We start from the raw sequence: 23,793 nt of genomic DNA on the forward strand, positions 1-23,793 counted from the left end.
GATGGATACGGCACCTTATTGTCTGTTTGACACTGTGCAGTTGTGGTACAAATGTCATTCTCCAGCTGATTTTATTGATATATTGCATAGAACTGTGTAATGATAATTGCATTGTTCTCAAGAGGTGAGAATTCACAGAGGATGTGCTGAAAATGTAGGATGAAAAAGAATGCTAAAGTCCAATAATTTTGTGCTGCCCTGTAATGAGTTAAAGCCCTAATTACAGTCTAAGTGACTCACTGCGGATTAGCAGCTCATGTGTCTGAGACATGGCAATTGAAGGGTGAATGTCCTGTCCTATAGACATTCTTCTCACGTTACAGCTCTGGTGGAAGATGGAGAAACATAAGGGTACCTTTGTCCTAAGTGGAAACAGGTGAGAGACACTGGCTGAGTTGCTACAGAGGCAGGGTAAATATCGCATGTCCCCATTGCATGTCCACCATTGGATATTGCATGTGTTTGGGTATGGAAGGGTGTTTACAGGAAGTTAGGGCTTAAGGCAACCCCACCTCCCTAGAAGCAATATGTCACTGTGCTGGAATGTCTCATTCTCCTCACTGATTCTGACCATGAGTTTGAATAAGCCCAGGAAAGTTAAGGACAGCCCAGTAGACCAGATGGATAAGGAGAGACACTGCTGGCAGCTGATGCTCAGCTACAGGGGTGCAGGGCAGAAAAAGAGAAAAGTCCAATCATTTTCTGTGTTAAATTAAATCAATTTTAGGAGCCAAATTCCAAAAGAGATGTACTCAGTGTAAATCTGCCCTGATTCCAAAAGACCTGCTGTCAATGTTAGATTCAGTTTAAGGCCAGTCTATTATTAGGCTTACTACAGGGGCCAGATTCCAAAACACCTGCTCTCAACCTGCTATCACTCTAATACTTACATTGACAGCAGGCTGAGAGAAGGTAAATGTAGTGACTTACACTGAGAACAAGTCTTTTTGAACTGGGGCCTAGGTATTTTCTCATTTTAAAAATGTAGTACAAAAATACTGAAGATCTTATTTCTTTTAATAGCAAATAGGAATATAAGAACAATATTAGGAAAAAAGTGATAACAAGGGCCATCAGACACCTAGTGATATATATATATATATATATATATATATATATATATATATATATATATACACACATATATACATACATACACCCATAGGTGCCGGAAGCTGTTGGAACCTGGGGGGTGGGGCAGAAGGTGAGAGGGGCACTTTCTGATCTAAAAAGGGCAATTTTTTTATAACTATTTACTACCACAACATAGGTTCACCTGGCGGGCATTTTAATCTTAGTCAGTTCCCTTTTGGTGCTTGAATTAGCATTTTCTAACTGGTCTTACCTATCCCATGGCTGATAATTGTATATCAGCCCTAGTGACAATAACTGTGATCATAGCATAGATAATTTGATGGGACCCATGTAAGGGATGCAACATTTAGGAACTGCCTCTATCCATTAGTGGCAATAGGGACAGTCCTGGTGTACATTTTCTATTACCCATCCTTAGATCCAAGTTGCATTTGAATATGGACAGATGAACTTTTTTTAATTTTATGGATAGTCTGTTCTGGAACAGTGGTAGTCTGTGATATATATCCATCTCTCCACAACATTCAGTTTTGATACCTGGACTGAGTATTTCTGATGCCATTTGACTTGTTGATGTTCAGTAGGTCCATCTGTATTAATTGGAGGATGCCTTGTATGCCAGACATATCACCTCTAAGCACTCTGTAGGATACTGAATTTAGTAAAAAATCTTTGTGGTGGTCCATGCAAGACCTGTTGTTTAGGACTTGTATCCTTTTAGTAAGGTATCTCTGAAGATATGCCAGTTGCTGCATGGGGCTGGACAGATACATGCCAAAGTGGGCATTATACAAAATGATTGATCTAATGAGAGCTTTGTAAATGGGGGACAACAACATCTCAAGATCTAGTCACAATCAATTTTTTTTATAAGCTGTGCAATATAGAAAGGCTTTCTTATAAATCTGGACACATGTTGGTCACTGTACACACAAGTTCCCAAATGCCAAACAACTGTGTCAGTTCTCAGAGGGCATTGTCATGATTTTGTCACCAATTATTTGGGGCAAACTTTCCTGCATGATGGTTAAGTCATTTGGGGATTCAGTAACTGCTCCTAGCTTGCAGTCATCTCAAACTTAGCTGGCCAAAGCCCTTTGGTATTTCCTTTTACTTTTGAGATTTATATGCCAAACAGAAAGTCTCAGCACCGAACCATGGAAGACTCCATTGGTGACTGGTCTCTTCCTCTATTTTGATGATCTGCATCCAGTGAGCAAGTTGGCAATCCAGCTAGTGATGCAAGTGTTTGCTCCTACATTATTCATCTTTTGTACTCCACCTGAGTAGGGGATTTTGTCAAAAGGCTTGGCCAGGTCAAAGTAATGTGGTGTGAACTGATTTACCTTCATCCATTGATTTGGTAACAAGAGTAAAGCTTAAAATGTGCCCATGATTTTGAGCCTTTCACACCTGTGGGCTGTTTTCAAACACATTTTTAGGGCCATGCATACATGTACGCATTCTTTGATTCACCTTCCTGATTGTATTAAATTATATTCCTTGTATAATACAGCACCAGTTGTTAGAATGTGTTTTAAATTTGTAATTTTGAACAGTCTTCTAGTAAGCAATTAAAAAAAAATGTATGAACCAATAATGGCATTTCAGAAAATTTCAACCATAAAAGGCTACTCAAACATCTGTCATTACAATCCACCAATATCAGAAAATATGCAAAATCTCTGCAGAAGTAAGTCACCTAAAATAATTCCACGTTAAAGGGATCTCTAATGAAGAGGTTGCTGCTAGGAAACAACTTTATATTTCATTGTTTCATCTACAAATAAAGTGTCTGTTGCCCTTGAAGAATAAATTGCCTAAGTTACATTAAAAATGATAAGATAGTAATACTGCAATAAGGAATGGATGGCAAACTGATAACAGGTTCATAGTTACTGGGTAACTCCTCCAAAGGAGGACATTCACAGGACTGCAGCATCCACTCCCTTTAAATTACAACACAGTACAGTATCAGTGATCAATCTGCATACTGTAGGAGTAGAACCCACAGCCTTCTGCATCAAAAGTAAGGCTACTACCTCCTGTGCTACTAATGATACAAACAGACTTATAATAAGCAGCACAAAACTTCTCTTCCTCTGAACCTCTCAGCTCCTTATAATTTTTTTTTTATGTATTTAACATTTGTTTACTTGGAAAGTCCGACTTGGAACAAAGAATTTTCAGCAGAGGCCCAGGGAGAAATGCTCCACATGCATGTCTTTGTAACATGGGAGGAAACCCACAGAAACACAGGGAATACATACTGATGCCACACAGAAGGCACCCCAGCCAAGAATCAAACCAGAGAACCTCTTGCTTGTCAGGCAACAACACCACCACTGCACCACTGCACCATCCCCTTGACACAACTAAATCTCTCAATTTCACAGCAGAAGAAATGTGGAAAAAAGCCAAAATTTATTTTGGGGGGGGGGGGCAAAGGCCCAAAACCAGGGACACATTTAAAATATTGATTGTATAATCTTAGAAAGTTGCTGAAATAGTGTTTTGTGTTACCATGTGTTTCCAAAAAAGATAGGAAGACTGAAACTTAAAGGGCTATCATTATTTAGTGAATTCCATTCTCACTGATTTCATAGGTTCATAGGCAGGTACTAGGCTATCGGCCCTGGGGCCTATACACGCCCAGCCAAAAAGGTACCCTGGCTTTTGCCACCCAAGAAAATAATTTTCCTGTGCCACTGTTGAGCAGAGCCACAGAGGTGATCCCCGGGGTGAATTTCCTATTTCCCATCCAATCATCAAGATTTTTCTTGAAGAGTGCTAATGAGGAGCTTTGTTTGATATAGATAAGTAGTTTATTCCAGAGTATGGGAAGTCTCTGGGACAGGAATCTATCCCTCCAGCATGTTCTGTTTATTGTGGTGACATGGTTTAGGTCCCTAGAGCATGTAGCTTCGAGGGATTGGGATTTCTTTAAGTGGAGCATGTCCAACAGCTCTGGGTTTGACATAGCTTTGTATGTTAGGCAGAGATCACCTCTGAGTAGGCGATATGCGACGGAGTAAAGCTGGAGTTTTTTGAGACGGTCTGCATAGGGCATCTGTTTGAGTCTGCCAATCCTCTTTGTGAGGTATTTCTGCGGCCTTTCCAGTTGTTGCAGATGTCTTGTGAGGTACATGCCAAAAGGGGCGTTGTACTCTATAATGGGTCTAATGAGTGATGAGCAGAGGGGAACAATGACCTCTTTTTTTCTGGATGAGAAACCTTTTGTGATGAGGTGTGCCACATAGAAGGATTTCCTGACTAATGTGGTGATGTGATTGTCAAAGGAGAGACTACTGTCCACCTGTGTCCCAAGGTCTCTTATCACACTTTCGGTGTTAAGTATACTACCGCCTATGTTGTAGTTCATGGGTACAGAGTTTTTACCAAAGGGGATGACAATGCACTGTTTGGCATTGTGCTTGAGGCCATGGCTTTGACAGCAGGCATCTGTCTCAGTGAGGCCCTTTTGTAGGATGTCCACATCGTTTGGAGTTTCGATTATGGCTCCTAGTTAGCAGTCATCTGCAAACTTCATTAGCCAAAGACCTTCTGTGTTAGCCTGTACTTCAGAGAAGTAGATACCAAACAGGAGAGGACCCAGGACTGAACCCTGTGGTACTCCACTTGTCACTGGTCTGAAGTCGGATTTGGAGTCTGCTACTTTCACAGTGTGGGTTCTGTCAGTGAACCAGTTGGCAACCCATCTTGTGACATAGGGATTTATACCTAGTTTAGTGAGTTTATCTATAATTTCAGAGTGGGGGGATGGTATTGAAAGCCTTGGCAAGATCTAGAGAGGCTGTGTGAACCACCTTACCCTTGTCTATGGCTTTGGTGACTGCTTCAAAGAAGTCTATCAGGTTTAGGAGACATGATCTGCCTTTTACAAACCCGAACTGGGTGGGGTCCAGAGTTTGGAGATTACTAATGTCTTTGTTTATAAGTTCCATGATGATACGTTCCATGACCTTGCAGACCAGGCTCATCAGGCTAATAGGGTGGTAGTTCCCGGGGTCCGTGGTGGCTCCCCCCTTGTGGAGTGGGATAACCATCGCTGTGCGCCATTCAGCAGGCACAAAGCCTGAGGTGAGGCTATGATTGAACATGGTACTTAGGTGGGGTGCCAGTTCATTCTGTAGTTCGTATAGAACGCAGCCTGGGATGTTGTCTGGTCCCGTGGATGCTGTGTTCTTGGCTTTGGAGAGTGTGGTTTTTACCTGTGCAGCTGTGATTACAGGAACTTTGCATTCTTCCGGTATAGAGATGGGCTCTTTAGGGGTGAGAGGGGGGTAAAGTTAGCACTGAACCTATCTGCCAGGATGTTGGCAATATCAGTTGGGCCTGTATATTTAGTGCCATTGTGCTGTAACTCAGAGCAGATCTGAGTGTTGCCATTGAGATTCTTGACATAGCTATAGAATGCTTTGTGGTTGTCTTTAGAATCAGTGGCAATTTTGTTTTCGTAACTAACTTTGGAGGATTTTATCAGGGATCGCAGCTTCTTACTGAGGCTGACCAGGGAGCTCCTCCACTCATGGGATTTTACTCTCTTTTGCAACAGTTTCTTCCTTCTGTTGTACAGTTTGTTTATGGCAGGGGACCACTAGATTGGCTTCCTTTTTTTGGAGGATAGCATCTTAGTTCTATTTGGGATAGCATGATCCATGCACTCATGTAAATGCTTATAAAGTGCAATTGTGTAGGATTCAGTAGTCACAACTGTATTGTCCATCTGCATGGATCTCATGAAGTTCACCACTTCTGTCTTAAGAAGCATGAAATTGGCTTTGGAGAAATTTTTTACCATGGTTTCCTTAATGGGGGATGGGGGCAGGATGTGGATATCTAGGGTAATTAGCTTATGGTCGGATCGGACCAATGAGGTGTTGACTTCAGGTGTGGAACACCGGTCACTCATGTTGGTAATGACTAGATTTAGGATATTGTTGCCCCTGGTAGGGGTGTGGATAAGTTGATCCAGGGCATTGGAGTTTATGAATTCCAGAAAGCAATGAGCAAAGAAGTTGGTACATGAGTAGTTTTCCCAGTTAATGGTGGGGTAGTTGAAATCGCCCATTATTAGGGTGTTTGGTTGAACCCTAATATTTTCCAGTACATCAAGAAAAGAGGAGTGGGAATCCTGGGGCATGGTGGGTGATCTGTAGCAAGCTACAATTTGGATTGCAGTTTTGCCCAGAGTTAGTTGCACTTGGATAACCTCGGCTGCATTATGCTGAGCAACTAGCCTGGAGGTGTGGATATCCTTAATGAATATGGACACACCTCCGCCTTTGGTGTTCCAGTCCAGGTTACATGGCCAAAAAGTGTGGTATGAGTTATAGCCTGGTAGTGCAGGGGTGCTCTCTGGAGCCTTGAACCAGGTTTCAGTCACTGCACAGATATCGATGTTCTCCATTTTAAGGAGTGCCTCGAGTGAGTGCATTTTGAGATTTAGACTTCTAGCATTGAGTAGCATTACCCCCAGTTTTTGCTTGCCTGTTCCTGTTACAGTGGTGAATTTATCATTTGAACCTTGCCTAAAAAGGCACTATAGGGGTGGCAAGAACCTTAGCCAGTATCCGGAATCCCTGGTGTGACAGGTGCAGGCCATCTCTGAAAAAGCATCGTGGTCTGTCGACCTTGTCATTCCAAGCAGACAGATACTGGATCCCCTTAGAATGACACCAGAAGCTTAGCCAATTGTTGAAGTCAATTATTTTGTCCTTGTACTGCGGCATCATTCTGGGTGATGGCAGAATGCTACTCAGGGCTAGGGTCATACCTGCCTGGGCTAAAAGGTTGGAGAGCTCTTCCATGTCTCTTTTCATGCAGTCCAGGGAGGTACATCTCAGGTCATTCACACCAACATGGACAATGACAGAGTCATATTTGTACTTGTTGTGGAGTGACCTGAGTGCGTGGGTTATGTGGCAGATCCTGGCACCCGACAGGCAGCTGACAGTAACCTTCTCCTTGTTTAGCCTGGTGAGTGGGACATCAATGTGCCTGACTATAGAGTCACCTATGACTAGTGTGTTGGGTACGTTGTTTTGCCTTATTGGCTGTGGTTGAGTGGCACACTGAGTCTGCGGGCTATGTGTCATTTAGGTTGTGTTAGGGGGTGGAGGTTGCTTACATTTCTGCTTTGGAGGTCTCTGTTGCTTGAAGAGATTATTATTGAGAGCCTCCGTGAACGTTTTTGTGTTTCTGTGTGTGATTTTGGTGGTGTAGATTTAGTGAGACTATGTGATGAGTATGGTGTGGTGCAAGTGTTTACCTTCTCTTGACTGCCAAGTTCAGTCTTGATTGGAGAGAGCTTTACCTCCAGTTTGGTTAGATAAGTGCATCTCTCACAGGTTGTAGTGTTGGGTGGTAGGAGGAGAGGGTTGTCTGTGTACATGAGGCAATTTCTACATTGCCCCAAGATGCCCAGATTCATCAGATAGACAGGAGAGAACACTGGGAGCTGACCCTTGGACATGCCTGAATAAAAAACTATTTTCCTCTAGATAAGTGAGGAAAGTGAGTACAAGAGCTGATTTTCTCTAAGCAAGTGAGGAAAGTAAGTACCAAAACTGTTTTCCTCTAGGTAATGAGGAAGGTTGAGTGCTGTAGTAATTAGTAGGTTATTTAGTGCTTACAAGTTCTGAACAAGTGCTGACCGCGAATAAGCAAATTCAAGTGCTAAAACTAAGAATCTGTATCTGGACTAAACTAGTTACAGGAAAGGGGGGAAACAAGTGCAAATGCGGGCTTTTAAATCAGAAAGTTAAGAGAGATGGAAAAACTGCCCAAAAGGCCAATAACTACAATTTCTGGGCCAGAACCACTCCTTATGTGGTAAATAGGTTACCTAGTGCTTACCACTCCCACTGATAAGCTAGAAGGCTTGTCTCCAACACAGAAAGCTTGGGAGGGCTCAGAAGCTTACATACAGTCCTGGATACAGCACATCTGAATCTAGACTAGACTAGTTACAGGAAAGGTATTTTTTTTCTTATATATATATATAAATAAATACATATATATATTTATATATATATATATATATATATATATATGTACAGAATAGTAGCTAAAACAGCAGTCAAAACAATTCAAATGCATTTCAAGCTAGCACACGAGTATGTAGCAATGTTAGACCAAACAGTTTAAAAAAATGCAATTAAATTAAAAATGACTAAATACAAGTGCAGGAGGAGTCTATTAGGTAGAATGAGGTAAAGAGATGGGACTGGGGGGAGTGTCCCAGATCAAATCTACAGTGGGGGCGGGCAACTGCAAAAGCCTCCTAATTTAAACAAAAACACAGAAATAGGGAGGGTGGTATGGGAAAATCAACACCTTCAGCAGAGATCTGAAAAACTATACAGTGAAGGAAAAAGAACAGCGCACAACTCTGAAGTCAGCCAGCTATGATATAAAATTAGTCAAACAACAATTACCAGTACACAACTCGGAAGTGCCAGAAAAGTATACTCAGCTCTGTATATCTCCAGATAGTTTGAAGAGCACTCTGTCAGGACACAGGAAGGCTCCAGCAATGATATGCCACAAAACCACAAAGTTTAAGGGGAACAGACCAAACATATGAGACAAATATTTGCCACAAAACCACAAATTTTAAGGGGAACAGACCAAATGCATGAGCCAAATATTCTGTGAAATCTAGACAGTTGAGAGCTATGGACTCAACTTCCTGAATCACAAGTGGTGGTGTGGGTAGAGAATGCCGTCCCTTGTATCCAAGGTTCAGGGTTTGGACCTGGGTAATTCTAACCACCAGTTATAAGTAACTGGGGCATTTTATACACACAGACACACACACACACACACACACACACACACACACACACACACACACACACACACACACACACACACACACACACACACACACACACCCACACACACACACACACACACACACACACACACACACACACACACACACACACACACACCACCAGCTAAAGAAAATGAAACGGAAACTGCACCAGCTAAAGAAAATGAAATGGAGTGTACACCAGCTAAAGAAAATGAAACGGAGACTGCACAAGCTAAATAATATGAAACAGAGACTGCATCAGCTAAAGAAAATGAAACAGAGACTGCACCAGCTAAAGAAAATGAAACGGAGACTGCACTAGCTAAAGAAAATGAAACGGAGACTGCAACAGCTAAAGAAAATAAAATGGAGACTGCACCAGCTAAATAATATGAAACAGAGACTGCATCAGCTAAATAATATGAAACGGAGACTGAACCAGCTAAAGAAAATGAAACGGAGACTGCACCAGCTAAAGAAAATGAAACAGAGACTGCACCAGCTAAATAATATGAAATGGAGCTTACCATGGGTGTTGACTCAGGCTGCACCAATGATGTGATTCGTTTTCCGCGCACTTTTGTATTTAAATTACTTTAGCGTGCAGTGCATGCACGAGTCCTCCGTTGGGTCCTAAAACTCCATGTTATTAAAGTCTTGCAGCTGTAAAATTGGAGGGGTGCTCCACCCTCCCTCGCTCTATGGTTCCGGCGCCCATGTATATAACTTAAAACAGACTCAGTTCAAAGTTCATGCCTTCCTTTTCAAGCACTTAATATTGCGCTCCTCACAAATTGAGTAAGGTTATGCATGACAATCCTTGAGAAAATTAGTATCCACACATCCAATCAACAAGACTAGCCTTAATGATAATCAAAGCAGTACTTTGTATGACCTGTAATAGTAATTTATTCCATAGGTTGAGAATACATTGAGTTAGGACCCTATCTCTTCAACAAGTCTTGTTTACTTGTTGGTGGAGAGTTCAATAGCTTGTGTGGGTGTTTGCACAGCTACTGATTTTGCAGTTTGAAACAGGAGATCAAATAGGATTGGGTCATTAGGTCATGGCTTGAAAAACAATCCATAGGTCATCTCAGATCAGCCTGTATAAGAAGAGCTGTACTAATCTCTCAAGATAGTTTAAGGATTTAAGGCCTTCAGTTCTCTTGGTTAGGTATCTCTGGCGCATTTCAAGTTGAATAATGTCAGTTTATAAATATATATATATATATATATATATATATACCAATATGGGCTATGTGCTGGCAACTTTGATATTTCAACAACATCCCTTAAATTTTGCACATTAATTTTTAAACATGCCATCCATGAGTCCTATTACCTTTAGAACTATATAACTGTTACTGTCCTGTTTTGTCTAAGCACATTGTTTTGCAAAAATAACAGAAGAGTAAAATAACATTTTTAGACAGAATTATGCAATTGTTCTGAATGCAGCTTACAAAACAAAATTTTTGGAAAGAGTTGTTCAATGACATTTTTGTATTTCAAGATGGAGAAACTTATGGATGGTCTGTTGAAAAATACGGGGAGAAAAAGTTAAGAAATGTTGAAGTTACAACTGTCTGTTTAAATGTAAATCACACCATAAAATGCTGAAGTCCCTTCTTGTTTAAATAGTAAATTAAATGCCATTAACTTTGGCACTGATTTAACTACTAAGATTACCATTTTCATAAATGTTTTACTTCTCTGTTTCCTGCTGTTTCTGAGATATTTACATTTTGATTCCTTCTCTTGTTATAGTTTAAGAGGAAAAATGGAAAAAAAAATCCTTCACCTTAGAAAATCCTCAAGCAAACTCTTAATTAAAGCAAGTGAGAGGTAGATGTACAGGATTATACAGTTTATTTTATTGAAGATGTGTTACCCGGGGTAGATCACTACTCCCATTGGTCCCATTTCAGTCTCATTTCATTCTGTACATACAGTTTTGTTGGTGGCAGACACCATAAAGCTGTGAAAGAGGGGTATTACTGTATTGTCCAAGGAACAGTCTACAGATTTAGGTAGTGGTGTGGCTGTGCCTCAGTGACTAATACACAACCACAAAAGCTACCACATATCATTGCCAATCCTGTCTGTTTCCCAAACCTTTGAAGCCATTATGTTAATGATAGGCATGTAAGTAGTGTGAGTCTTTAGTTTCACTAGCAAACTCTTGCATGGAGGTAGGTGTTAAGGCAGTAGGCTGTCTCTGTATTTTCTAATCCTAATTTCCAAATCCCAAGTGCTGAGTACAGAAAAGTAAGCTTTCACAGCAAGTGAGAACACAGGAAACACCATGCACTCACAGACACACACACACGTGTGCGCAAATACATACACACATATCATTATGTATTATACCAGATGTCTTCCAAGTTCCTGTTCACAGTTCCTACCCTACTTAAAACCAGGATAAACTATATCCCTAAATATGAAGAAGTACATTTTCATTCCTTATACCTCCTTACTCTCCCTTCTTCACTCACTTCCTTACTTTTCTTAAATTATCTTCCATGACTTTCTCTGTAAATATACCATAAGCTTGTTTTGCCCCCCACTTCATATTGCATTTCTTGTTTGTATTAAACCAACTTACTTTTAATTTCTCTAGGTTTTGTCTAAAAATTCTCTAAATATTAAATGACTGTCATGTAACCTGTATCAATTCTTAACCAATATTTTTATATTGTTTGATTTGTTACGATTAGTTAAACTGCAGATGTTTTTGTTTTATTTTTGAAGATTGTAAAATTATTGTTATTAAAGTGTTTTGTAATAATATGGAGCTTTACTCCTACAGCCTCCACTAAAAATGGGATTCTACCCAGTCGGACTTTATTGGTAAACAAATGTCAATGAATAAATAAATAATAAAAGTTGGACCATATATAATATTTACAAGTAAAAATCATGCCAAAAAGGTTGAATCGATATATATATATCATGCCTAAGCCATGTTACATCCATATGATGATGGGGATTCCTAACCTCCACAGATACTTTCACAAGTGAAAATTACAAGTCTCCACAGGAAATGGCACTTTTTACTTTAAGATTGGCATGACCTTCAATCCATTCAGTGCTTTTTTATTGCAGCCTTAGAGAGCACTGCCTCCATTTTAGCCAGATGCCCCTCAGAATTCACGTCTCCATCAAATTTACAGCATCAAACTTCTGCGGCCAGCAAAATGTTTTCATATGTAAGATACAGGGAGGCATTTTTTGTTGTAATTTCTAAGTTTCAGATTCCTAAAATTGTCTTTATATTGCCTGAACTGGTGCATATTAATGGGTGTGTGTGATATGATAAGATAATGTGTCTGAGTATGACTCTAGCCTAAACCAGCTGTAGTTGGCTGTCATTCTGAAGGGCAGACAACTTTGCCATATTCCAGATATGCTGAGATATAATGTTTTGAGTTATTCTGCAAACAGCACAGAAAACTGCTACCCACTGCAGTGAGATCTGCAGGAGACTAAAGTCTACAGCAAGCAGTATGATAAATATTGCACTGAGATGGGTATTTTTACACATTTTGATAGTAAATAATTTAAATACCACTGTGGTATAAGCATGCACCTGTATCATATTGCTGTTTGGTACTTTTATATACAGTACGTTACAGCAATGGAACAATAATATGCATAAATTTAAGGTAGTATTAAATATTTATGTATTTAAGCAAAGAAAGCAACCCATAATGCAGTGAACATATAAACAAACATAACTACAGATCTGTTAACATAGGCATAAACTCCCATTGTATCTTGATTTCTTGATTTTATGTTATATTGGGTTATAGTGGGTTATTATAACACAGTATATTAAAACATCAGAATTAGTGGCAGACGCATGGCAGTCAAACCCCGGTGTAAGGATGAGGCATTATACATAATCTCAGCCTATGCCCCACAGCAGGCTTGTAATAGAGAGGGAAAAAAGTGCATTCAGACAGCAGGATTTGGTGTTGATAATGGGTAACCTGAATGCATACATCGGGTCAGACAGAAGAGGATATGAAGACTACCTGGGTCCAAATGAGTGGGGCAACAGGATTAAAGAAGGAGAGGCCATTCTAGACTTCTGTCTGACAAATGGCTTGATGGTGGCCAAAACATGGTTCAGCAAAGAGAGACAATCACAATGTCATATACATGAGTGGCCTGCATGCAAATTGGGTAGACTTCATCCTAGTTAGGAAAGGTCACTGGGATAGAATCAGTGATTGCAGAATCATCCCCAGTGAAACAGTCATCTCACAGCATAAACTACAGTTTGTCACAGTCACCTGCATGCAGTGGTCAGAGAAGGCTGTAAGGTCAACAGAGACTAAGCTGAAGATCTTGAAGTTGGCTGGAGAGAAAGCATATGAGTTCAAGGAATTACTCAAGGCTTTAGCACTTCAGGAAGAAAAGGAAGTAGGTGGAGTTGAAGAAGAATGGCCATGCCTCAAAACAGGAAGTGTGAGGACTGCATAACAGATATGTGGTTGATCCAGGTATGGAAATAAGGTACATAAAGAAAGCTGGTGGTGGAATGCAGAAGTCCAGAAAGTCATCAAAAGGAAGAAGATGTGCAGGCAAAACTGGGAGATAGAAAAGACAGACCAGGCTAAGAAGGAATACTGGAAGGCTAACAAAGAAGCTCAGAGAGGAGTCAAGTCATCAGAGGCACTCTTCCAGCTTCTGAAAAGTAACTCAGTAAATGGCAGAAAGAAACTCTGTCAGGTTGCAATGCAAAGACAGAAAGATAAATATGATACTCAGATATCCTTATAAAGGATGCCAGCAACAACTTGCTCACCAACCTCTGGACATCAAAGGCAGCTGGAAGGAGAATTTCCAACAGCTTCTGAATAAAGCAAACTCCACAGAAGCTGTACTTCCACAAACACAGTCTACAATGAAGGAATAGGAGAGGCCCACCCTAGACAAAGTAATAACAGCACTTAAGAAAATTAAGTCAGGCAATGCAGCAGGCCTAGATGAGGTCACAGCAAATACGATCAAAATACTGGGTGAGATGGGGGAGAAATGGCTTCTGAGGGTACTTATAGCAGTATGGAGAGAAAGGCATATCCCAGATGACTTGAGAATAAGCATACTAGTGCCAGTGTACAAGCACAAAGAGGGCATCCACAAATGCTGTCAGTACAGAGGCATCAAACTCCTGTCACATTGCATGAAAGTTCCAGAGAAGGTGATCAATAAATGAGTATGTAGAGCGGTAGAAAGTAAGATGGGAGATTGGCAGTTTGGATTCAGATCAGGGTGCAGCACAACTGACTCAATGATTGCAGTGAGACAGATAGTTGAGAAGATGCTAAATATGAAGAAAGAGTCCAAATGGGCATTCCTACACTTGGAGAAGGCATAGTACAAGGTCCCAAGAAAGCTGATTTGGGAAGTCCTCTGGTCATTCAAGGTCCCAGAAACATTGGCAGAATTAGTGCAAGCTATGTACAAGGACCCAATGACTCAAGTACAAACAGTGTTCAGTCTCACAGAGGGGTGTGCATCAGAGTTTGACTCTAAACCCACTGCTGTTAATGCTGGTGATGGGCTACTGGATAAATAGGTCGGAGAGGACAGATAAACTTACAGTAGTTGATGTATGCAGATGATGTGCCATTACAAGCAGACCCTGAGCAAGAACTTCAGTAAAGGATAGGGAAATGGAAAGCAAAACTGAAGGCACACGGGATGAAACTTGATACAGAGAAGACTTTTGTAATGGCAGCAAATGGGGAACTCAAAAGAAGCTGAGAATTCAGCTAGAAGGGAAGATAGTGGAACAGATTAACATTTTCAAGTATCTGGGAGGAGTGGTTTGAGGAGAAGGTAAGTCTGAATGAGGAGGTCAAAGTTCAGAACAGACAGGCTGCAGCCAACTGGCACAGAATGTCAGTGGTAGTGTCTGACAGAAGAATGCCCAAGAAGCTTAAAACTGAGGTGTACATATCAGTGGTGTGACCAGTACTACTGTATGGTGCAGAAACCTGGGCAGTAAAGGTAGAATGGTTGAGGAAGCTGGAGGTGATGGATATGAAGTGCCCGAGACAGGTGATAAGCTGCACATTGTGGGACAGATGAAGAAATGTTTCAGTAAAAGAAATAATAATAATAATAATAATAATATAAGTGTGTTAAGTTTTTAATTTGATGTACTTGTCAATTACTACTGCTATTGCCTCTGGGAGTTCTATCTTACTATCGCATTGCTTGTATCCGTAATACTGCTTTAAGCAGTTATGGGGCTTTTCTAAAGTGTTTATGGGTTGTACTGGGAAGATGAAGTCCTGTAGTGTCAGCTGACCACTATGGACTGTCTCTTGGCACGGTGCCAAGAGGCCTGTTATTTATGTTGTTTATTTGCTTTTTTTTTAAGTTCTGATGGGAAAATAATAAATGTTCTCACCTTTACTCTGCATTTTATGATATTTACCCTTGGGATAGACATTTTTACTGTTAAATCACAATTTTACAACAAATTACTTTATTTACCTTTTCTGATGAGAATTTTTCATTTCTGAGAAAGGAATCTCTAAGAAAATGTGTATTTATTATATTTAAAAGGTTTTATTTGATTTAAGAGCATGCATTTGAGTTTTTTCTCACTATCTGGACAAGTGAATTTTACTTAGTACTGTGACTGTGTGTATTGTTTACTACAATGTGCCGATTGTAGAACAAGGTTTAGCACAATTTAAACTCTTTCTGCTATATTTTATACAGTTTATCCCTGTTTGCTGTGTGGGAATATAGTTTATATTTCTATTATAGCTCCCTTAATACAGTCAGTATATTTTTCTGGTTGGTGGTTTCCCCCTGACATGATGGATCCTTATATTTTACTCCCATCAAATCCAGCTGCACATAAGAAGGAAACAACTCAACAAAAGCAAGCCTCAGCTTAGTCTGTGAATCTGTTTTTGCCTTAAAGGAAAGACACCCTAGAAATAAAAAAAAAATCTGTTTTTTTCACTCTGTTTCTTGACCTATTTGAACACCTCAAAATCACTCTAAATGCTTTATTTATAATTTTAGCCTGTTTTTCACAACATGGCTACCAATGGGGCTTGCTGTATCAACGTGATCTTGTTATCCCTCAGCCCTTTCTTCTTTCCCATAATGCTTTGTATGACTCATGCCAGACATAAGGAAGTAACTGTGAATTCCCATGCCATTGACATATAATGGGATTTGTGTGAGTCACTGTTATTTTCTTTACGTTCTGTAAAAGGACTGCTTCTTTTCTCTCTCTAATCACCCTCATTTATGTTTGGCTTAGACCTTGTTTTACACTATAGGATCATAGGATCATAGGAAGTTCCTAGACTATTGGCCCATAGGTCCTTATGAACTTAGCCAAGAATTTAGCCCATGTTCCAACAAGTCAGCACCCTATGCCACTGTCCAGCAGGGACATAGGTGGAATCCCAGGGGTGTATTTTCTGTTCCTCATCCAGTTATTCAGGTTATGCTTCAAAAGGTTTAATGAAGTACTCTGCTTTACGTGGAGAGGGAGTCTATTCCACAAAAGGGGGAGTCTCTGGGACACAAATCTGTCCCACCAACAAGTACTATTGATGTCACAGACCAGGTTGGGGTGTCGTGTGGGGGTTGTTCTAGTGGAGCTTGACTTGCAGATATGCAGCACGGGGTATGAGATTGCTTTGTATGCCAGACAGAGGTCACCTCTGAGGAGTCTGTAGAAGACGATGTAGATGGACAGGGCTTTTAGCCTATCTGTGTAGGGTAGATGTTTGAACCCTGGATACTCTGGGTGAGGAATCTCTGTGGTCTCTCCAGGTGCTGCATGTGCTTTGTGAGGTATATGCCGAAAGGGGCATTGTATTCAATAATTGGTCTTATAAGGGAAGAATACCGGGATGTTATGATCATCTTGCCCCTGAATGAGATACCCTTACTGATGAGGTGGCCCATGTAGAAAGCTTTCCATACAATGGAGGCAATATGGTGGTCAAAAGTCAGTTTGCTATCAACCTGGGTTTGCAAGTCCCTTACGACTGATTGTGTGCTTAGTGCCCTATTATCAATGTGATAATTTGTGGGAACATCATTCTCTCCAAAAGGGATGATGATGCATTTTTTGGCATTCAGTCTGAGGCCATGTTTCTGGCACCAGTCATTTGTCTGGGTGAGACCCTCTTGGAGGATGGCCACATCACTAGGGGAACTGATGACAACACTCAGCTTGCAGTCATCTGCAAACTTGGTCAGCCATAGTCCACTAGATTTGGCCTGCACCTTTGAGAAGTATATCCCAAACACCAGAGGCCCCAAGACTGATCCCTGGGGTACACTGCTTGTTACGGGTCTACTACTTGAGGTGGCTTCCCCTATTTTGACTAGGTGGGTTCTATCAGTGAGCCAGTTTGCTACCTATCTGGTAACATATGGATTAATGCCTAGTTGAGAGAGTTTATCTATTATACCTGAGTGGGGAATAGTATCGAAGGCCTTGGTCAGGTCAAGGTAGGTGGTCTGCACCATCTTACCCTCGTCTATGGCCTTGGTGACTGTCTCAAAAAAGTCGACCAAATTTAACAGGCATGACCTCCACTTGACAAAACCAAACTATTGGGATCAAGTGTCTGGAGGTTTCCAATGTCCTTGTTAATGACGTCCATGATAATCAGCTCCATGGCCTTGTAGATCTGGTTAGTTAGGCTGATGGGTCTATGATTTCTTAGATCAGTGGATGCTCTACCTTTGTGCAAAGGGATGACAGTGGCTGTCCTCTACTCAGCTGGGACTAAGCCAGTACTCATACTTTGGTTGAATAGGGTGCCTAATGGTGCTGCAAGTTCCTGTCTGAGTTCATGTAAGATGCAGCCTAGGATGTTATCTGGTCCCATGGAGTTGAAACTTGGGACAGAGGTCTGCCTGCATTTGGTTCAGATGTAGGGAACACTAAATAGATCTGTTTACCTCCTTTCAAAATAAACAGTTGGAAAAATTTTGTTCATGGCATTTTACAACCATGCTTGGAGGACAGAAGCATTCTCATTCACTTAGACGGGAATGCTTTTTTATACATTTCCACCTTATCCACCAATACCCAAGGTATTTCTGAAGATTCAAAAAAAATTACCAAAGATCATTGTGGTGACTTCCTTTTGGTCCAGGCAAAGTTAGATCTCCATTTTAATGGAATCAAACAAGGGCAGTTACCAAAAACGTCTTCACACTCTGGATCTGTTCACTCAGTATCAGGGGTGACTAATGTACTTCAACTTAGAGCAATTGTTACTGTCAGTCCAGATGGATTTATCTTATGCCTTCTAGGCACTTGTTTTTTCAATTTCTCCAAATCCTTTGGGTTTCCAATACAGTGATGGGAATGAACCCCATTCCTAAGTCAAAGTGCGATTAAAGTTCATGAAATTAGTATTGTTTCAGTCTTTGATGTCAGTCAGAAGTGCTCTTTGCAGCACCCATAATGTGCGTAATGACTCCTTCTGCAGTTTGTATGGAGTTTCATGTATTGGTAACATATCTAAATCTGATTGTAGATTCTTTTTTATAAGACACATTGCTGTTACTACTATTAGGACTGTCTGGGTGTCTTTCTTCCATATTGCTCTCGTCTCTGCCTGCAAATACTGATATTTTATGACTTCTTGTCTCTCTGCATGCAAGACACTGTAGTCACTTGCTGTGGCAATTTCAGTGATCAATGCTACTTTTGTTTTCTTTTCATGGACCACTATATCCGGTTTTCTAGCATCTATCTTTTGAACTGTTGGTAATGGGTGATCCCATGTGATGTAGATTTCATCATTTTCTATGATGCTTTGTGGCTCATGTTTCCAGAGTTTTTCAGCCACTACAGTACCATAATGTTTGCGCAATCCCCAGTGCAACAATCTTGCTACATTATTATGCCTTTCAGTATACAGTCCTTCTACCATTAGAATATTACAACCAGCAATGAGGCATGCGATTGTTTCCAATTTGGTATTACGAAACCTAAATATGTCTGTTTCTCCACATGTTCAATGGACTTTCTAAACCAGTGTCTACATAGCCCACTATCTTGGGCTGACAATATTAACCTTTCATCTATTAGTTTGAATTCACCTCTCCTTAACCATTCCTGTGTTTGTTCCTGATCAACATGAGATTCTTCCAGAAGTTTTCCATATTTGGAATTACATTTATGCATTTTCCACATTTCTTGCCTTCTCATCTAGTCTTTTACCTTTTATTCTTTCTTTTGTTTTTTGGCACATTCAGTTGCTGCCTGATTTTTATCTACTTCTGATTTGATTTCCATTCCTGCTTGTCGCCAATATGCTTCTGCTAGAATAAGCAGAGAAGTCATCTTAGATTTATTCTCCTCATGTTTCAAAACTTTCACTACATTTGGGTCTTGTGAGTTCAGCAGATATGTGTGGAGTCCCACGATTGCAGATCTATACATGTAATCAATTTCAAGGAGGCCCATCCCTGTTACGGAGCGGGGAATATATAATCTTGGTATGCACTGATTTTTATAAATCATTTAGTGAACATGAGGTATCCTTCTTGTTTTCCTATCTAATCTATCCAACACGTTTTAGGGACAGTCAATCACTCCAAAACTGTAAGTTAGGACAAGAAGAGCAAATTGGTTTATAGCGTGGATTTTGTTCCTAGATGTCACTGCTGTTTTCAGGATTAATTTTAGTGTTCTAAAGTATTCCTTGCTAAGTTTTATTCACATTTGTTCATGTTTTATTGTTGATCCTTCATCAATTTCCAAATACTTATACACTCGCTCTTGCTCAAGTTCTTTTATATTACATTCTTGTCCCAAACTGATGCTTTCCTGGTGCTGCAGTTTTCCTGCTTTAAAGGTTGCTTTTGCACATTTATTAAAACCAAATGACATTCTTATATCATCTGAAAAAGTTTTGAAAACTTGCAGTCATGCTTTCAGTTCCTCATCTGATGAGCTATACAGTTTTAAATCATCGACAAAAAAAAGATGAGAAGTCTTTATACTTTATTGTTTTCTAGGAGCCAAATTATATCCATGGCCTAAGCTGTTAAGTAGACAGCTTAGTGGGTTAAGGGCAAGGCAGAATAGCAATGGTGACAGAGAGTCACCCTGAAATATCTCCCTTTAAATTTTTATCCCTGGTATAATAATTTGTCTGTTATCATGGCTTAATTGCAAAGTGGTCTGCCACTGTTTCATGGTCACTGCAATGTATTTGGTCAGTGTAAGGTGTATCCTATACATTTCCAAACACTCTTTTATCCATGAATGTGGGATGCTATCAAATGCCTTTTTATAGTCAATCCACGCCATACTTAGATTCTTCCCATTTTTTCAGTTAACCACTATGACTTTATTTAACAACAAATGAGCCTTTGTTCCATATGACGTTCTTTTATTGCCCTTTTGTTCTTTTATTGCCATAATTGAGTTTTATTCTAGATGACTGTAAACTGTCAGCATCAACTCACATATATAGTTTATACATTGTCGGTTGGCAAGTTATTGCTGTATAATTTTTAAGGTAGCTTGCAGGTTCACTCTTAAGTAGGAGCATTGTTTTTCCTGTTGTTAACCAGGTTGGTGTCTATTCATGGTGTACATATAAATAGTTCTTACTCATGGTTAAATCTTCTTGCAAAGATGTTAATACTTTTAACCAAAAGTTAGGTACTGCATCTGGGCCTGGGGTTTTCCAATTATAGGCTTTTCTTAACTGTATTTCAATCTCTCTGGCTGTTACTTCATCTCATTTCATATCCTGTACCTTTAAACCTCTTATTCTTTCTTTTACTACTTCTATCCATTTAGCATCTTTATTATGTTCCACAGGATCTTCATAGATGCTTCTCCAAAATGTATCTATTTCTTCTTTTTTTGGCGGTCTTTCAATTCCTTTTACCTTGTTTCCTAATTCTCTGTAGAACTTTTTTGGGTCATCAATAAATTGCTTATTTTGTCCTTTTCCTTTATATTTATCTGTGTATCTTCTAAGTTTTTCTGTCTGTGCTGAGATTTTTAGTTTATTTTCGATAGTGCATGATAGATCCTGGTCTGTTCTAATACTGTGCATTGTTTTATCATGTCTATCATTCTTAATATTTTTGTGGTTTCTGTTCCCTCTTCTATATTCTTCTAACAGTGATACTTCTTGTCTTAGTTGCTTTATAGTTTTCTCTATTCGACACTTCCATGATGGTATTTGATTTCTCCCCTTCCTTTACCTCACTACCCTGTGTTCTCGTGGTAGAATTTTATCAGTTGCTAATTTAGCTGCACAGTAATATATCCTGTTTTCTTCTGTTATATCACATGGATCTGTATGGACAGTCCTAATTACGGTGTTCATTTGTTTTATCAAACTTCTGACTTCTGGAGTTTTATTGACCTTCTGCAGTCTATTTCTTTCATTGATCTTAATATATATATCTATGTCTATTAAATCAAACAACTCTTCTCTTAGCTAAACTGAGGGCACATTTTTTGTTTTCCATTTCCTGTGGGCATTCTATAGAAAGATCTATAGCTTCTTCTGTGGCACATTCTCTACAATTTCATCCTGTGCCATCCGTTGCTCTGTCATATGGGAACTCACTAGCCTATCACTCCTCAGCATTGACTGTGTCAGAATTTCCACAGTTTCCTGTTTCTTCCTTTGCTGTCCAGCTTCAAGTGAACATTTATACTGGTTTCCTGTGGAAGGCTGTAAAATATCTTCATATGGCACCTGACGAATTGCTTCCCATTCCACTGGTTTCCCCTTAATTTGGATATCCATTACTCTATCCTGTTGTGGTGCTTTCTGAATTAGATTTTCTACACTGAATCTTTCACTTTGCAGGTACTCCATAACCTCAGTTTCTATTTCTTTAACTTCTCCATTACTAATTTCCTTTTTTACTTTTCCTCTGTCTTCTTATTTTTTGTATTGTAAAGTTTTTCATGTCTGGATTCCTTTGCCTGTATTTCTCTTCAAATATCTTTGTTGCTGCTCTTTTTGTATTGGTTAGTTTTGCTTTCTCCTTTGCATAAATATTACACCATATTAAATCTTTTTTTCTTTCCCATGTCCATATTTCATCTTCACGTGTCTCCTGATCTTCTTGCTTCTCTTTACTTTGGGGACTCACTCCATCATGCTGTGATGTAACCTGTGTTAGATCTTCTACACCAAATCCTTCTCTTCACAGGCACTCCATAACTTGAACTTTTATTTTTTTTTTTAACTTCTACTTTACTAATCATCTTTTCTACATTCCCTGTTTGTGATACTATTTTTTTATTGTAACATTTTCCATATCTGGATGCCTTTGCCTGTATTTCTCTTCAAAAGTCTTTGGGGTTGCCTTCTTTATATTGATTAATTTGGCTTTCTCCTTTGCATAAATATTACACCATATCAAATCTCTCTTTCTTTCCCATGTCCACATTTCTTTTTTATACTTTTCAAAAATCTCTAGGTTTTGTTGTTTATATTTTCACACTTCCTCAGATGCTTCTTTTTCCAAACATTTCAAAGTTTCTTGATCTATAAATTGTTTTTCTCAAATCTGTTGTATTAATGAATATAAATTTTTATTTGAAGCTTCTGACAGTTTTTCTTGTTTTCCAGCATGCCCAGTCCATCACATGATTGTATGCCATTACTAACTTCTCCTGGCTTGAATTCCAACACTATCTCTATTACACTCAATTAACTCTCGCCCATAAGCTAATTTTTACATCAAGTAACTGCCCTGCACTTCAATCTATCTTACACACTTATAGCCCAACTAGAACTCTCCGGTCTACAAATAAGCAACTTCTAAACATTATTAAACCCAACAAAAGAGATGGGCAATCCCTATATTCCCATAACATTGTCAAACTATGGAATGCCCTTCCTTCTTACATTACTCAGCTAGACTCCCCCAAAAGCCTTTAAAGCTGCACTAAAAACCCACTATCTAAATAATCCCGCCTGTACATGTGCAGTACAATGTAAGCCTCCTTAATCCTTCTCATCTATTACTCTTTTTTCGTCTTTTAAACCTCTAAATACTAATCTCTTCCACCTCTCCACTACTGTTGTTTTTTTTCCTATGTATAACAATTTTTAAATTTATGTTGATGGTTGTATTTTTCTGTATGTAATGTATATACTTTTTATACAGTATGATAATATATATGTATATCTAATTTTTACCTTGTAAAAATAACCCTGGCCTCTGTCATTGTAAATATATCTCCCTACTAATTTTTGTATCTTTGTTCAAAATTTTTGATTTTTTTTTTTGTTCATAGGTTCATAGGTAGGTACTAGGCTATCTGCCCGAGGGCATTTATAAGCCTAGCCAGACTGTGTTGGCTTTCGCCACTCCATTGATTAATTAATTGACCCTCTGTCAAGCAGAGCCAATGAAGTGATCCCAGGGGTGTATTTTCTGTTACCCATCCACTCATCAAGGTTTCTCTTGAAGAGTGTTAGTGAGGGGCTCTGCCTAATGTAGTTTGGAATTTTGTTCCAAAGCATGGGGAGTCTCTGTGACAGGAATCTATCCCTCCAGCATGTTCTATTTATTGTTGTGGCGAGGTTTAGCTCACTAGAGCATGTGGCTCGCAGTGACTTGGATTTCTTTAGGTGGAGCATGTCCATCAATTCTGAGTTGGACATGGATTTGTAAGTCAGGCAGAGATCACCTCTGAGTAAGCGATATGCCACTGAGTACAGCCAAAGTTTTTTAGTTGGGCTGCATAGGACATATGTTTGAGGCCAGTAATCCTCTTGATTAGGTACTTTTGTGGTCTCTCCAGCTGTTGGAAGTGTCTTGTGAGGTACATCCCAAATGGGGCA

The sequence above is a fragment of the Protopterus annectens genome, chromosome 12.part0 (genome assembly GCF_019279795.1).
Source record: "Protopterus annectens isolate FY-2018-M chromosome 12.part0, PAN1.0, whole genome shotgun sequence".
Classification (NCBI taxonomy): Eukaryota; Metazoa; Chordata; order Ceratodontiformes; family Protopteridae; genus Protopterus; species Protopterus annectens.